Below are 13,038 nucleotides of genomic sequence, written 5' to 3'. Positions count from 1 at the left end.
AACCGACAGTAGCTTCCATTTTGCCAATACAGAATCGATCCAACTTTAAAGCAGATTGCAGGGAATTCGCTGCTAACATGGTTTAGCACACTGGGCTAAATCGCTAGCTTTTAAAGCAGACCAAGGCAGGCCAGCAGCACGGCTCAATTCCTGTACCAGCCTCCCGAACAGGCGCCGGAATGTGGCAACTTGGGGCTTTTCACAGGAACCTCATTTGAAGCCTACTGGTGACAATAAGCGATTTTCATTTCATTTCATGTAGGTACGATGATTCACTTTAGCAGCCCCAGGTTATGAAGAAGGTGGTTTCTGGGTCTCCAAACAGTGCCACTTCTGAATTGTTTGGATGCTGAAATATGGTAGGTCACTTTTAACTACGAGGCAACAGTCCACCAGTGTTTACTGTCCGAGTTCACACATTGAGGCCCAATTAGACAAAGTATCAACTGGGTTCCTCTCAGTTCCTTTGGGTGAAAATTGGAGAAACAGATGGCAGGGAGAAGGGTAAACAAAATCTACTTAATCGTTGATTAGGGAAACATTCTGATAATTCACTGTGCGAAGTCAACATGTTCAGTTCAGAAAGGAGATGAATCAAAGTTGAAGAAAGATAGCACAGTTGTTTCACAGCTCCAGGGTCCCAGGTTTGATTCCCGGCTTGGGTCACTGTCTGTGCAGAGTCTGCACTATCTCCTTGTGTCTACGTGCGTTTCCTCCGGGTGCTCCGGTTTCCTCCCACAGTCCAAAGATGTGCAGGTTAGGTGGATTGGCCATGCTAAATTGCCCCTGGTATCCACAAAAAAGGGTAGGTGGGTTTACTGGGTTACAGGGATAGGGTGAAGGTGTGGGCTTGGGTAGGGTGCTCTTTCCAAGGGCCGGTGCAGACTTGAAGGGCCGAATGGCCTCCCTCAGCACTGTAAATTCAATGATTCTATAAACAAGCTCTACCTCTCCTAAATTATCGTGGCTTCTACCAACAAATTCTTCTGCATCTGATCACAAATTCACTCCGCCCCATGACACCCCTGGAATGTTATTTCCCCCACACACCCCTACAATATCCCTATTCATTAAAAAAATTTAAATTGGCTAGAGCGCAGGGGAGGAGAGGGCTGAATACTTACATGGTGGTTCAGGAAATATACAATTGTTTTTTTTTGATGCTATCAAGGCTATTTTAGTTCATCTCTGTGTCCACAAGAAAACTCTGGCCCTGCTACAAAAACAAATGATAATAAATCCTTGTTTGGTGCTTTTATGGCATTTGTACACATGCAGAATTGTTTGACTACTTTTCTGCACAATTAGCTTGACCATCATCAATAAATCTTTGTATTAGAGCATACATTGCTGAAAATAGTAATTGTGCATTCCTTCACCAAAGTTCCTGACTCCTCCTAAATGTTAAATTCAAAGTCTCAGACCGTCCAGTTAGTGTCCGACGCAGATTCCAATTATATCTGCCCACTCACCATTTTACACTGGAACCTTTGCACCTTCCGATGCCAGTTCCACAGGGATGCAGAGACGATCACAGCCGGCAGGCAAATTGTCACGTGTGGTTCCAGCACAGCCACGCCCCCCCCTTTTCTTATCATGAACTTTAGACACGTCTTTTAAGCTCGATCTTCATTGTTATAAATGGAACGGTCAACCTCAGCATTGTTATAAATGGAACGGTCAACGTCAAAAACTACACATCCTCACCCCACCATTAGTGCTAGCCCTAAACTTCAGCAATGTTTCTGCCCCCTCTCACCCCTGGCAATGTTCACTGCCTCTCAATACCCAACAGTGTTCACCCCCCTTTCAACCTCACGAAAACGCTCAACCCGCACCCCGCACATCGACAATGCTGATTCTTATGACATGCACCAGGCAGGAGCCAGGGAACATGGAAGCTGAGTTGGGAGAGGTGTGGGTGGGTGTGTGTGTGTGTGTGTGTGTGTGTGTGGGGGGGGGGGGGGGGGGGGGGGCGTAGCGGCAGGTGAACATCATCAAGCGGGATGGGGCGCAGCACTCTCCGGGAGCCCGAGAGACAGTGAGCAGCGGCCAGGGACTCCGAGAGAGAGTGACCACTGTCCGGGGACCCCGAGAGTGAGTGAGCACTGTCCGGGGACCCCGAGAGACAGTGAGCACCGTCTGGGGACCCCGAGAGACAGTGAGCACTGTCCGGGGACCCCGAGAGACAGTGAGCACCGTCCGGGGATCCCGAGAGACAGTGACCACCGTCCGGGGACTCCGAGAGACAGTGAGCTCCGCCCGGGGACCCCGAGAGACAGTGAGCTCCGTCCGGGGACCCCGAGAGACAGTGAGCACTGTCCGGGGACCCCGAGAGACAGTGAGCACCGTCTGGGGACCCCGAGAGACAGTGAGCACTGTCCGGGGACCCCGAGAGAGAGTGACCACCGTCCGGGGACCCCGAGAGACAGTGAGCACCGTCCGGGGACTCCGAGAGACAGCGAGCACCGTCCGGGGACTCCGAGAGACAGTGAGCACCGTCCGGGGACTCCGAGAGACAGTGAGCACCGTCCGGGGACTCCGAGAGACAGTGAGCACCGTCCGGGGACTCCGAGAGACAGTGAGCACCGTCCGGGGACTCCGAGAGACAGTGAGCACTGTCCGGGGACTCCGATAGACATTGGTTATCAGGAATGTTTATCAGAAAATGTGAAGTCATTTACTTTGGCAGGAAGAATTTTTTAAAAACTCTTTAAAGCCACAAAACCTGTAGATGTAGATGTTCAGAAGGGCTTGGATGTACTTGTAAAGGGAACATAGCAAGTTAGCATGCAAGTACAACAAGCAATTAGGAAGGCAAATAGTATGTTAACCTTTATTGCAATAGTATTAGAATAAAAGAATAAGGAAGGCTTTTTACAATTGTGTTGGGCTTTGGTTAAATCACACTTGGAGTAAGTTTTGGTCTCTATATCCAAGAAAGGATATACTTGCATTTGGAGGTGAGACAGCAACTCTTCATGAAATTGATCCCTGCAATAAGGCCCCTGTGTAATGGTGAGAGACTGAATACATTAAGCCTATACCTTCTGGAGTTTAGAAGAATGAGAAGTGATCTCACTAAAACAAACAAGATTATGAAGGGGCTTGACAGAGTAGACACTTGGGGCCAGATTTTCATCATTGAGGCGGTAACCCGAGTTGGGAAATTTCCCTATTTAGCAGACTTGTCTTCTTTCAAAGGGCCTCTGCCCAAAATGCCTTAATTCCAGGAAGTCAGGAGTTGTGTCCACTGCCTGCAGAGGCAGTTCAGAGGCAGTCACAGACTTGTTAGAAGGCGTACTTCAGTTCCATGAGACTTTTGGCCCATTTATATACAAGACTGTTAGGCCCTGTAGTCCTCACCCCCTACCCAAGCACCATGCCCCATATCCCATACCACCTCCATGACTATCCATAGCAATTCACCTAGTGTTCACTATGGGAAGACTTCAGGATCCATGTGGAGATGAAAAACTAAAATTGTATCTCAGAAGGCTCTCATTCACATACTTGGGGTGGAATTCTCCGCTCCCGGGAAAAATCGGGAAGGCCGTCGTGAACTCAGCCGAGTTTCACGACAGCCTCGGAGGCCGCTCCGTTATTCTCGGCCGCCGGGCCTTGACGCTTGAGTCAAGGCGGCGCGCCGAGAATGACGCAACGGCGGCGCCTATGTGATGTCAGCCGCGCATGCGCAGGTTGGCCGGCTCCAACTCGCGCATGCGCGGCTGACGTCACGATGGCTGAAGCCCGACGATCGGTGGGCACGGATCGCGAGCCAGTCCCCTCCCGAGCACGGCCGTGGTGCTCACTCCCCTCTCCGCCCCCCACAAGCTTCAAACGGGCCTTTGGCGCCTATGTTCAGGACGGCAGCAACCAGGTGTGGTTGCCACCGTCGTGAACCGGTCGCGAACGGCAGGCCGCTCGGCCCATTCGGGCCGGAGAATCGCCGGTCGCCGTGAAAAATGGCGAACGCCGATTCTTCCGAGCGAGGGGTGGGAGAATCGCGGGGGGCCCCGGGGGCGTGAAATGAGTCGCCCGGCCCTCCCGCGATTCTCCCACCCGGCGTGGGGAGCGGAGAATCGCGCCCTTGATACTGTAAAATCTCTCACTCATGAAAGCCACTCAAAACATAAATCCCCTCAAGTGGTATATGTTGTGTAAACAAGTAAAATAGCTAATCCTTTAAGGGTTCTTAAAATTGTCAATCAAAATGTGTACTTTGCTCCCTTATGAGAAAGTGATTTTGGAGCTCTTGAAACTCAGCAGAGGTCAGATTGATAATGGGCTCAGCAATAATGACAACCTTTGTCAACAATAAGTTCTACTAAAACTTCAGGAACAGGCAGCTCATATTGTTTTCTAAGCTACACCAGATGGCCAGACAATAATTGCACTCCTGCAATGGATATTTGTTTTTTTCTGTAACTGAAAGCAGCAGCTTGTTTTTTCCCCTAATTTTTAAGAAGCTTGAACTATAATCACTTCAGATCATGACATTTAAACAGACTTTATCTGCCCTTACAGGCTGTTTATGCCTACTTCATAAAATCGTGGCTCCCACACTGTGGGTTAAGGTCCTTGCAAAAGGGAAAATGAGGTTTGTTTGATCTTGGCACTCATTTCAAATGGATCTGCTGAATTTAGGCTTCTCTCCTGTGTGATTCATACCCCCCGCCCACCTTTCTCACCGCCAAAAATTAGATTTACCAGAAATGGAGGCAGGATTTCTGCATCCGGGTCTTCTCTGCCATTGTTAAAAGATCTCCGGAGTCAGTTGGGCTCCTGGAAAATCTGGACCTTAGAAGTTGTTTCCCTGCCTGAGGAATCTGGGACACAGTCTTGGGATAAGCCGCCAATCATTTAGTACTGAGATGAGGATAAATTTCTTCACTAAAGTGTTGCGAATCCTTGGAATTCTCTACCCCACAGAGTTATGGAGATTCCAGGAGGAGACAGCCAGATTTTTGGGCTCTCCAGGAATGAAGAGATATGGAGAACGGGCGGGAAAGTAAATAAATAGCAGGGGCCGGATAGACGCCTGCTCCTATTTCTTATCTTAAGTTTAAAAAGTGGTATTTCCTTCAAAGCATATTTTTTTGCCCGAGAAGCAAAACCCACTAAAATTCATTTCTATTGCATTCTTTCAATAAACCAGCAACGCCCCAACCTCAACCAAATGAATAGCCAATGCCTTTTTATTGCCCAATCTTTATATTATTAACTGCCTGGTTCTACCCATCTTAGAAATAAATAAATTTCAGTAGAATGTATTCCCACTACTCTCCTTCACGTACCATAATTTTATAATACTTGTAAAATTCATCCCCAGTACTGGCCTTTAATAAATAATTCACCTAATAACAGAACATTGGTATCTTTAGACCAACTGTGATAAACATCATGGTAGATTCACACACACATTTTTTTTCAATCAAGGTATTAGAAAATTATTTTAAAAGTACGTTTTAGAAAATGTACAACTATATTGTGGCTATATCTCTGCACCCCCCCCCCGCCCAGTGTTTGTCGACAGAGGGAGGTACTGTCAATGGGACTTCTCAATGAATCCACACCACGCCGCCGGAAATCTTGGCGGGGGCGCGCCATCGGAAGATGTCGCCCATGGTCTCCAAAACTCAGTTTATTTTTATTCACCTGTGTCAACATCACTATCTGTTTTCTGACAATTATTTATAAATACTTGCTGCTTATGAAAAACATCCAAAAATATAACCTGTAAAAATTACAGAAAACACACATCTGAAAGAGAATAGTTAACATTTTGCGTATATGTTTTCTGTCTCCATTCTTCAGTCTAAACGTCATTGAGTACCCTGCTGTGCAATTTGTTTTGAAACTTAAAAATTAAGCCCAGTACAGAGCAAGTCAAAACACAGTCTACCTGCCCTATGCAGGATTGCAATCCTTCAAGCCTTTTGAGAAAATAAATCCAATAATAGTTAAACGATAATTCAGTGAAGTAATGCCAGCAAACAAATTCATAAACCAATGGGAGAAGTGCTAACCAATCGCCCTCATTCCATATTACCAAAACATTCTCAGCAATTCGGCGAACATTTCATGGCTGAATATGTCCAAACTTCTAGAATTGTCCACTGTTACCAGTTATACCTGCAGTAGGACTATAGGATATTTCAAATGTTTTTTTTATAAATTCCTATACATGAACATAGATTAGCTCATCATTCATCATATTTTGTATTTGTGGGACTGTGTTGTGCCCAATTGGCTGCTTTGTCTTTTTATTAAACACTTTACGTTTTCAGCAAGCACACATCTGGCACAGGTATAAACCCATCAATGCATTTAAAAATCTCCAATACAAGCTAATAAGAAATCCACACCCATCATTAAAGTTTCCGTTTGACCAATATGAAATGCACATTCTCTCTTCAAAGGGGAACTTCATTTCAGCAGGTCCAGAGTGCTCAGGTGTAGCTGCAGTTGAGAGTTGCAAAGTTTGTGCAGGTGTATTGCTCCAGTTTACCTGTCTAAAGCATGTAACCTGCCAGGTCAGATCGCTGTCTAGCTTGCCAATTATGTTCAACAAGATCAATTTACACATTTGGACTCTCACCGACAGGGTTATCTGCAACCAACTGATGAGAATCCCGGTTCCTGTTGGTTCCATTTAGTGAGCCAGCCTGGCTCAGGCAGTCAATCATCAATAATACACACGTGTTTTGTGGGATTACCTACCAGGGAGGATGACCTTTGTCCTGATGGCCCAACATGCGAGTCATCTTTAACTCAACAAGCCCCCTAAAAGGATGAAGTATTCATTAGATAACTGACAAACATGGGTCTGTTCTTGCACTTGGTCCACAGCAGGCACAAGCAACATAAGGGAATAGATAGGATAGATGCGGGCAGGTCGTTTCCACTGGCGGGTGAAAGCAGAACTAGGGGGCATAGCCTCAAAATAAGGGGAAGTAGATTTAGGACTGAGTTTATGAGGAACTTCTTCACCCAAAGGGTTGTTAATCTATGGAATTCCTTGCCCAGTGAAGCAGTAGAGGCTCCTTCATTAAATGTTTTTAAGGTAAAGATAGACAGTTTTTTTGAAGAATAAAGGGATTAAGGGTTATGGTGTTCGGGCCGGAAAGTGGAGCTGAGTCCACAAAAGATCAGGCATGATCTCATTGAATGGTGGAGCAGGCTCGAGGGGCCAAATGGCCTACTCCTGCTCCTAGTTTTTATGTTCTTATTAAGTGGCAAATGAGCAACACACCTCAACCGCATTCAATGCTTCACAATTGAAGGTAAGGAGGTTTAGCAGCTGTTAGCCTTCCGGCAACTCAATTCTGTTACCAACAGCATTAACCCCGTGGATATCGCTTCATACCTGGGCTAGATGCACACCTTCAAATAGCAGCAACTTCAAGTCTCAAAGTTTCCACGCTAACAAAATGATGTACAGTGTTATCAAAGGATCTAAGAGGCATTTTCTGCTGTGCCAGTCAATTTGATTTTCTAGTCGCCACAGTCCAATATCAACTTTCAGGTTTGGATATCACCAACCTGGTTCAATCTTCAGTGCCATTTTCTGTTTTGGTAACATTAACAAATTTCAGTTCACAAATCCAGATACTTCATGTATATATGAGTCCCACCACTTCCCACGCAACCTGAAACTGATCTGGCTATAAAAATACTGTGGCTACAAGAGCAGGTCAGAAGCTAGGAATCCTGTGGAGTAACTCACTTCCTGACTCCTCAAAGCCTGTCCAGCACCTACAAGGCACAAGTCAGGAGTGTGATGGAATACTCCCCATTGCCTGGATGAGTGCAGCTCGAACAGCACTCAAGAAGCTCGACACCATCCAGGACAAAGCAGCCCGCTCGATTGGCACCCCTTCCGCAAACATTCACTCCCTCTACCACAGTCAACAGTGGCAGCAGTGCATACCACCTACAAGATGCGCTGCAGAACCCACCAAGGCTCCTTAGACACCACCTTTCAAACGCATGACCACGACCATCTAGAAGGACTAGGGCAGCAGATACATGGGAACCCCACCACTTGGATGTTCCCGTCCAAGTTATTCACTATCATGACTTGTAAATGTATCGTCTTCCTTCAGTGTCGCTGAGTCAAAATCCTCGAACTCCCTCTCTAATAATGGACCCTATTAACACCACATGGACTGCAAAGGTTCAAGAAGGCAGCTCACTACCACCTTCTCAAGGACATTTAGGGATTGGCAACAATTTCTGGCCTAGCCAGTGAAGCCCACATCACGGAAAAAACCCTCCCACAATATTATTCACCGCATCGTTCAAGTCCAATAAAGTTTATTTTATTCACAACTTTTGCATTTTTGTTCTCTAGCCAAGTCTCTTACATTTTTTGCATGTTTTGTTCTACTGATTATGCATCTTACTTAAGAACAGAAAATTGCCACCAACAACCCAACAATGTCAACGTCACGTGTCTGGCATGCTCTGGGAAACAGATCTCAGCCTGACAACAAGCAGAATTAAAGCGCAGCCACTTAGCTTTTCTACCAGTGTCTCCAGAGGTAGGCAACAAAACCACCTCACAAGGTGGTGTCTAGTACCTCTAAAAGAGTGTACACTGCTTCATTTATTATTCAGTTCAGTGACAGACAGCCTAGAAAATATTATTCAATCCTCTTAATTGATACAGGTTTCATTATATAGAATTAATACATTAGAAAATTAGATTTTTGGCACATACTGTCACAATAAGCTTGAAATGGGATGAAAGGGTTTCCAACACATAATTGCTGAAATGGAGGTCAGGATTTTAATCGTTCCCTGGGAGATGGGAGGGTCAGTGAAATTGTAGGGATCAGGATTGGATCAGCTCCACAACGCAACCCCGCCATCAGGATATTTTCCAACAGAGGGACCAGATGTGGATAGGCTGCCCACCGCAGTGATTTACATTATTAAAGGCCAAATTAGAGATCATTTTACAGCACGGCCACAACACTATAATTAAGGGCAGCAAGGTGTCTCCCACACCCTGCTGCTTGGAGGGGGCTGCCAGCTAAATGGTGGCGGCCTCCCAAAAACAGCTCATGTGGGACGATTTAATGGAGGAAAGTAGGATTGCTGTACATGGGCTGAAAGTGAAACAAAGCATATAAATGCATTTATTTAATGCAGCTAGATTTTAAGTGCAGTCAACAGGAATAAGTATAGAGTGAGTATAGGCACGCCACTGCAATATATCCCAACAGGTAACTGATGGTCTCCAGAGGAAAATATTACACGGTCCACAAACATGAAACTCACTAAAGGATATATGATCGTAATTAGGGGTTCCCGAATTAGGGGCTGGTTTAGCTCACTGGGCTAAATCGCTGGCTTTTAAAGCAGACCAAGCAGGCCAGCAGCACGGTTCAATTCCCGTACCAGCCTCCCCGGACAGGCGCCGGAATGTGGCGACTAGGGGCTTTTCACAATAACTTCATTGAAGCCTACTCGTGACAATAAGCGATTTTCATTTTCATTTCATTACATTTTTTTCCATACTTTACTGAACATGTATTAAAACACCAGCTCCACCAGTCCTGCGAGCAATGTATATTTTCCATTAAGTGCCACTTTTAAAGTGAGACTACACACAAAAATAAACGCCAGTTTGGTCCCACCTGGTTCCATTGTCATGCGCGAATACACCTTCCTTCTTTCAAGTACTTTACGACATCTTAGTTTGAAATCAATACAGTATCTGTCCTTTTACTGGGATAGCAAAAGACATCTCTGCCTGCGCTCTCTCGTGTTTATTGTGTATTATTTTGTTTTTCTTTTCATACTTAAATCTGCAGAAGTGCCCTTTACTCTTAAACTGTAGATAATGAGAACCATAAATATCTCTGGAGTGACCTTAGTTCAGAAAACAGAAAATGTTTACTCCAATATGCTTCAGGTTAAAATACGGTCTTTGATGGCAGCATCAGCTTTGCTGCACTGCTGTAATGTAAATGAGGTCCACTGCCTCTGACAGTATAGAGACTTGTGCAATGAGGCTTTCCCAGGCTCAATTGGAATCAACAGTACTCTGGCGTCAGCCATTGAGTAGGAATCTAAATTTATGTTTTGACTGATCTTTCAGAAAGGGACATTATTGGTCACAAATAAAAATGCCAGTACAGAAAACAGCACTATTTTCACTCCTGTTTGCTAAAGGAAAAAGGGGAGTTGAACATTATTTTTTCTTGCTTAAGTATCCTGACCCATCTGTACAAGGGAATTATGGAAAATTGGTCAAAAGGTTCTGGCAGATAGAAATGAACAATGTGACGGACAACTAAGTGAATGTGTCTCAAATTAAAGGCATTCTGGTCACAATGAACCTGAAATTTAGCACCAATTGGTATTAAACTCTCTTGGATCAACAGAAATTCTAGATAATTGGTCATTTCTAAGCCAAGTCACTTGGTGGAGTGCCACCACTGCCTAGAGATAAGGTACAGTCAACTTCAGAAACCATTAGTTTGAGAAGTAGGGTGAATAAATGTAAGCCAGCATGGATTTTGTAAAGAAAAATAGTGTTTGACTAACTGGATTGAGCTCTTTAATGAAATAACAGAGGTGGTTGGTGAGTGTTGTGCAGCTGATGTTGTGCAGCTGAAGGTGTTGGACAAAATATCACAAGCTAGCTTTTGCTAGCAAAATTAAAGCTCCCAAGATCAAAGGGCAATGGGCAGCATGGTTTCACAGTTTTTCAGACCGGAGGGAATATATACTCGTTTCCCTCAAGGGTGAGTATTAGGATCTCTGCTCTTCTTGATATATATGAATGACTTGAGTACAGAGGGCATTATTTCAAAGTTTTCAGATGACAGAGAACTTGGTAGGCGGATAGTTACAGGTTTCATCAGGACATAGACTGGTGAACTGGGCAGACAGATGTCAGATGAAATTTAACCACCCAGAGACATGTGAAGTGAGTCATTTTGATAGGAGGAATGAGGAGAGGCAGCACCTGTGGAGAGAGCAACAGAGTTAACGGGATTTTGGTGGGATCAACTGGTCCCACTGATGGTGAGCCCCTGTCGCAGGTTCCCCAGTGGCGGAGGGAGTGGACAACAGGAGGCCCCATTGACATCGGCAGGACTAGATGATACCGTCGCTGACCAATGGTAGGCTGCCTCAGCTGCTGCAAAACACGGCATGGAGGGGGGGTGGGGGGGGGGGTGGGGGGGGGGGGGGGGGGGGAAGAGAAAGAGTCCCGCCCAACATTTCAGGTTGATAACACTTCATCAGAATTGGTCATCAGCATGAAACATTGGTCGCTGATATCGACCCCGGAATTAAACAGAATTCTGCTTCTTTCCGGGCCTTGGCGAGGGACGCCCTGCCGATGCTGCTCTTGGACTCATTGCAGCTCGTCAGTGCAGGAAGAGATTGACCCCCCCCAACGCCCCAACTTACCAATTAGGGGCTCCCTGCACGCCACCGCTTAAAGGCAGGGCACCTCCACACCTGATTCCTGGCATGGGCCAGTAGCCACCTGGAAACCTTGGCACGGCCCGTCTGGCTGTGCCATTTGGGTATCCTGACATTGCCAGGGTGGCACCCTGGTGGCACTACCAGGATGCCCAGGTGGCAGTGTCATGGTGCCTGGGTGGCATCAGTGTGCCAAGGTACTGTCCTGCCCAGAGCCCGACCACCCGGGGTCCCCAATTGCCTGGGAAACCCCCCAAAATGCAGATACGCCTGGCCCACGTTTGTGGAAACAAGTGCTAAATTTTGCCCACTAGGGGTCTTCTCGGCAAGGCTGTTCGATCCTGCACCTTGGGTAATCCAGCACAGACATATTCAAGTGAGCCTGTTGAATATACAAATTGCACTCCCACTCTCCCTCGCGGGGAGAGTCCAGACGATCAAAATGAATGTGCTGCCCAGGTACCTCTTCCTACTTAGATCCATCCCGATCGACATCAGGGGAATGAGTAAGAGCAACTCAAAAACATCCTACGAAAGGAGTCAAGGACGTACCCACAACCGCCATGACATATAATACTGGGAGAGTTATTGGACGCAAGCATCCCAGATAAAGGGAACTGTAGCGACATGTATAACTGACTGGTAGAAAGGGCCGACACTGTACTGGACGCTGTAGCCATCTGGGATGGCGACTTCCAGAATACAAAATGGACACTCGCAAAGAATGTAGGGAACTGTGGACAATGTTAGGAAAACAAGCAGGCACAGTGCCTGAATGTATATTCGGGAAGCAATTACCAGACGGAATCGTAACTCTGGGTCGATTAGCATATTGATGGCCCATCGCCGGGAAACAAAGGACTAACACTCCGGTAGTTGATACTGTTGCAGACATCCCAGCGGCGCCAGTTCCCCAAACCAAAAGCACAAACAAAGCCAGGCCAACGGCCACATAAGACACGCCCAGTCATCAGGGCACCCACCCCTTTTATTGGTCAAGATCAATACCATTGATCAAGAAGCGGCCCAATTAATTGGGGCCAAGTTTAAGGCCCGCCTAAAAGCGCGCAAAGCCCCTCCAAGTATAAGAAGGAACCCCCATGAGAGATTTGCTCTCTTGGACTTGGCTCTCAAAGCGGAGAGACCCGTTCACCAGCATCACCAGAAGCAAGTAAGTCCAAGGTCAACGCTCACTACCAGACGGACGACCTTAGCTGTTCTCCTGTTACCTCTTCGAACCCAACAGCTTCAGATCTGAACAACGGCCATTGTTCCTCTGACTGAGTGGGCACCCGAAGCTAAGTATAGGCTTTAGCGTTAGAGATAGTTTAGTTTGAGGTACTGCGTGTGTAAATAAATAGTACTGACTTTGAACTAACTAACTGGTGTATTGGCTCTTTGATCAGTATTCGGGTTTGAACCTTGTGGCGATATCGAGAGATACCTGCCGACTCTAAAGCAAACATAATTAGGATTAAGGAAGGCGACCATTTGACTGCTATATTTATAGCAAGTAAACAGAGCAACAACGCAACAAGAAAGAAATGGGAGGAAGACCTGGGGATTGAAATAGGGTGGGAACTCTGGAGC

At 46.2% G+C, this 13,038-nt stretch overlaps 1 protein-coding gene across 15 annotated transcripts in view; it reads right to left on the bottom strand.

The window, feature by feature from the left end:
* The window catches only part of LOC119968893 (HMG box transcription factor BBX), a 267,812-nt gene that overhangs the window by 61,901 nt on the left and 192,873 nt on the right, over positions 1 to 13,038 (bottom strand). The window lies entirely within an intron of this gene.

Source organism: Scyliorhinus canicula, chromosome 7 (assembly GCF_902713615.1).
Source record: "Scyliorhinus canicula chromosome 7, sScyCan1.1, whole genome shotgun sequence".
NCBI lineage: Eukaryota > Metazoa > Chordata > Chondrichthyes > Carcharhiniformes > Scyliorhinidae > Scyliorhinus > Scyliorhinus canicula.
Note: the sequence above shows the minus strand (reverse complement) of the source record. Positions and strands in the feature narration are given on the sequence as shown.